Consider the following 5,156-nt stretch of genomic DNA (forward strand, 5'->3'; position numbering starts at 1 on the left):
ACACACACACACACGCATGTATACAAACATGCACATTTTTCAGAGTTCCAGAAAACCTCCCAACTTCTATTAAGAGCAACATTCTGATATTCAGTGTATCGTCTTAGTCCAGACAGTTTGAACATTTTACAAGCATTAATTTACTTGTGAGCTTACAGATTTTTCTGCTGGTCTAGTCATATGCATATGGTCCTAGAAAAAAAAAGTAGGAGTCAAAATTTTAACACTGTTGTTCTAGTACTTTTAGTGTCCTTAAACAGAACATTGAAAAAAACCCACCATAATAAATCTTCATATTCTAATGAATGTATGTTTAAAAGCCTAGTCCAGATACGTACATAGCAAAGCATCTAGTTCAGACACAGAAATTCTTTCAACATTTATATTTGAGCCAAGCTTGCATTTACAGGGTGAGGACAGGAATGTGTGTTCAATTCATGTGTTTTAAGTTTCATGAAAGTTCTGCTCCATGAAAAGTCTCGAATATAATTTAACAAACCCAGGCTGGGCACAGTGGCTCACGCCTGTAATTCTAGCACTTTGGGAGGCCGGGGCGGGCGGAAAACTGGAGGTCAGGGGTTCAAGACAAGTCTGGCCAACATGGAGAAATCCTGTCTCTACTAAAACTACAAAAATTAGCTGGCCATGGTAGTGGGTGCCTGTAAGCTCAGCTACTCAGGAGGCTGAGGAAGGAGAATTGCTTGAACCTGGGAGGCAGAGGTTGCAGTGAGCCAAGATCATGCCACTGCACTCCGGCCTAGGCAACAGAGTGAGTCTCTGTCTCAAAAATAAATAAATAAATAATTTAACAAACCCAAAAAACCATAATACCTACATAGTAAGTACTCTTCTAGATATTTAGAGCCAAAAAAGTCCGCACAAAAATCTGCACACACAATTCGTAATTACCAAAACTTGGAAGAAGCCAAGATGGCCTTCATTAGATGAATGGATAAACAGGTAAATTCTGGTATACCCAGACAATGGAATATTATTCAGTGCTAGAAACAAATGGGCTATCATGCCATGAAGAAACATGGAGGAAACTTATTGCATATGACTCAGTGAAAGAAGCCAATCTGAAAAGTCTGTGTATTGTATAATTCCAACTACATGGCATTCTGGAAAAGGCAAAACTATGGAGACAGTAAAAATGTGACGGAATAGATGTTGGGAAAGGGATGAATGGGCAGAGTACAGAGGATTTGGGGGGATGTGAAAATACTCTGTATGATACAATAATAATGGGCACATGTTATTGTACATTTGTGCAATACCAACAGTGAACCCTAAGGTAAAGAATGACTATGGTGTGTCAATGTAGGTTCATTAATTGTAAAAATGTACCACTCTGGTGGGGGAGGTTAATAATGGGGAACCCATGCATGTGGGTGGGAAGGCAGGAGATTTATGGGAAATCTCTACACTGTCTGCTCAATTTTGCTGTGAATCTAGGCCGGGCACAGTGGCCCATGCCTGTAATCCCAGCACTTTGGGAGGTCGAGGCAGGTGTATCACTCGAGCTCAGGATTTTGAGACCAGCCTGGGTAATATGGCAAAACCCTGTCTTTACCAAAAATATGAAAAATTAGCCAGGCATAATAGCACATGCCTGTGGTCCCAGCTAGTGAGGAGGCTGAACTGGGTGGATGGGTTGAACCTGTGAGATAAAGGTTGCAATGAGCCAAGATTGTACCACTGCACTCCAGCAGTGGTGATAGGGTGATAGGGTGAAATCCCACCTCAAAAATAAAAATAAATAAATAATAAAATTGCTCTAGAAATTTGTCTTTTTTTAAAAAAAAGTGAAATCATTTTTTAGATGTCATATATCCAGCAGAAATTGAACAATTCCGTTTTGAATACTGTCATTAGCCTTTCTCCCCCCAGCTGAAATCATTTTTCATGTTCTAACAACAACAACAGATCGACAATCTCACTTTATAATCCATAAAATTTATATCTCCAGTGTGGCGTTGGATTTTGGACAGACAGCCAAGATGAAAAGGAAAAGGAAAAAAAAATTTAGAATAATCTTCCTTCTGCACCTCCAAAAAAAAGAAAGATGATTATACGAATCATTGGAACACAGACGTTCCAGCTATGAATAGGGCATTGTTTGGCCTAAGAAATGCTATAATCTCTGAAACGTTAAGTATGTGTGGCCAATGTATAGTTCTTTTTTATTTCCATTCTCATGTGTTTGAAAAGAAAAGAGGAGCTACCACAAACTAAAGAACCACTCACTCCCTAATAAAGTTAATCAAGTCCAGGAGCTCATATGATTCATTGAAAACGTTGAATAAAAAACTAACCATTAATTAAATCATGCTTTTATTTATTAACTTTGGTGTGGTGCTTTTGTTTGTTTACTTCACAGTTATTTCTCTCTCTCTCTCTCTCTCTCTCTCTTTTTTTTTTTTTTGGAGATGGAGTCTTGCTCTGTCACCTAGGCTGTAGTGCAGTGGCTCGATCTCAGCTCACTGCAACCTCCACCTCCTGGGTTCAAGCGATTCTCCTGCCTGAGCTTCCCAGTAGCTGGGATTACAGGCACTGCCACCATGCCCAGCTAATTTTTGTAGTTTTAGTAGAGACAGGGTTTTGTCATGTTGGCCAGGCTTGTCTCAAACTCCTGACCTCGAGTGATCTGCCTGCCTTGGCCTCCCAAAGTGCTAAGATTATAGGCGTGAGCCACCGTGCCCAGGTCACAGTTATATCTCTTTGGGAGAATTGAGAGTAATGGCTATGCTCAGTCCAGGATTCGGACATGTCTCTTATTCTAGATTGGTTGTCCACCAGAAATCACTTACCTGAGAGTCTGACATACCTCTTGGAAGAAAATCCTTCCTTAAAAACAGCAATTCAGACACACACAATACAGTTGCGATCTAATTTTTTTATAAACACCAGTAGTGATCAGAGGAGAAGCAGCACTGTGCTACTTCAAAGAGCAGCACAGTGATTGTCCCTCAATTTTCTCTCCTGATCCAGCCCCCAAGTGCTCTGTGGGTCATGAAGCCATTGCACTCAAACCTTTGAGACATCAGGATACAGGAAGAAAAGCCACAGGGAAAGGTATAACCTGTAGAGAGGAAAGTCCCCGCCAACCCCCACCAGCAATTCCAGCTCCATACACAGCTTGCTTGCAGTACTTTGAAAACTCAGAGAACACAGTGCTCATGGGCTCCATGAGGAACCCAGTGCACCAGTGGCAGTGGTGGCCATGCCTAGAGCACAACTGTGCCTAGTGAAAATGATGGTCATGGGCACCACAGGCACCTATGGCAGGCACAAAGAGGTGAGGGGAAATGCTTGAAAAGGAAGAAAATGACAGAACCATACGATAGCTAGTAGGTCTTCTTTGTGAGTACAAACGAGACTTCTCCTTGGGCCTCCTAGGAATTGTCACTGTGTCTGAGTGAGGGTAGTGGAATAATGGCTGAAAGAAAGAATCCAAAGACACGTGGATTTGTGCATACCTTTACTGCATTAAAATTATATAAATTCTACAGTAAATATAATGAAAGACTACTTTGCATATTTTGAAATGAATTTAGATAATACATTTATTGATCAACTTTTATATTCATACTTACAAATTTCAACATAATGGACATAAACTTCATTCTCTGGAATGTTATGTGATGTGGATGATTTTATCATGTGCTGTCACTTGAAAATGCACTATTTCATCTAATCCAGCAGTCTTGTGGGGCACACACTTCCAATATAGAATATCTTCTTTTAAAGAAGAGGAACTAATTCCAGCAGGACCAATAACTTGTTTAACATCACACAGTAAACAACAGAAGAGTTAACACTCAGCCCCTCAGGCTCCAAATCCCACTCTCCTTTCATAGCCCTAGGTGACCTGCCAGTTTTCTAACAGCTCCTTGATGATTCTGGGGTCAGCATACAAAAGTTCTGGGTCATGGATTGGGAAACTCCAAATGGAAGCCTCCTGGCTCTTGTTAGCTTCTCTTTGACCTTGGGAAAGTCACTTAACTTTCCTTTTTATTTCCCCATCTGCAGAATGGGCTGGTGAATAATAACACCTGCCCCACCCAACCTTACATGAATGTAAGAGAAAGAATTAGATAATGTCTGCACTGAGGTTTGCTCTCCTTAGAAGAAAGTCTCTATAAAACACAAGACAGAAATTCATTTGACTTTATGAGGGCTGATGAGATCAAAGCCTGTGGCCATGGGCTGGGGAAGCTCCCTGCACAGAGAACATTTACTGCTCTACACTCTAACATTCCTCCCTCAAGATTCTAAAATGATTTGCAGATAGTCATTAAGTAAATCTTGCTGCCCTTAAGCACCATGCAATTTGCACCATAACAGCCTAAAGCTTTATGGAAATGAAATCTTAGGAAGAGCAAACGTGGAACTTTAAAAAATAATCCAGAAATTATGATCCTTCAGTCTATTTTCTAATCACTTACTATTTCCACAAAATATAATTTATATTTAACTATTTAGTTTTCTCTTCATAGCAGCTATTAGCACCATTACAAGCAGATCTCGTGGTGGGAGAACCTATGCATAAGTAAAATGAAACAAATACTCCTAAATATCAGTCACTTTTAAAAGCTTTGGGCAACTCTATAGCTTTATACGCAGCCCCAATTTTGATATTTGCCTAAACCAAAACTACTTCGCCCTTATTTTTCGTGCAAGTCCTTTCCTTCAGAAAGTGGATAAGGTCATCAAACCACAAAAGGACCCACTGTTCGGCTTTAGGGAATCCATCTTCCCAAAGCATGGGAATCCATTAATCAGGTCTTATGATGTTTGCATAATGTTGCTTAATCTCATTTTCTGATGTCTCAACTTGACTGCATTTCATTTTAATTTACTAACCTATACTGGCAAAGTCTCAGAGTAAAATGCTATGCTATCTTATTTTTGAATCTAAATGTTAATCATGTCTAATTGGCCTTCATTTCCATCTGCACAGATCTCTAGTCCTCATTTCTGGAATTAGTAGACCAAATTTCCCAATCCAACCCCAGTCATGACCTCATGACGTTTATTTGACTTCGCCTCAATATTCTATCAAAACCTTAAAATGTAAGATGCCAGTGCAAGTAAAGAGCAGGTAACAAAATGACAAGTTTTAGCATTTATAGCATTTCTTGTCTGAATTAGAT

Source organism: Callithrix jacchus, chromosome 4, assembly GCF_049354715.1.
Source record: "Callithrix jacchus isolate 240 chromosome 4, calJac240_pri, whole genome shotgun sequence".
NCBI lineage: Eukaryota > Metazoa > Chordata > Mammalia > Primates > Cebidae > Callithrix > Callithrix jacchus.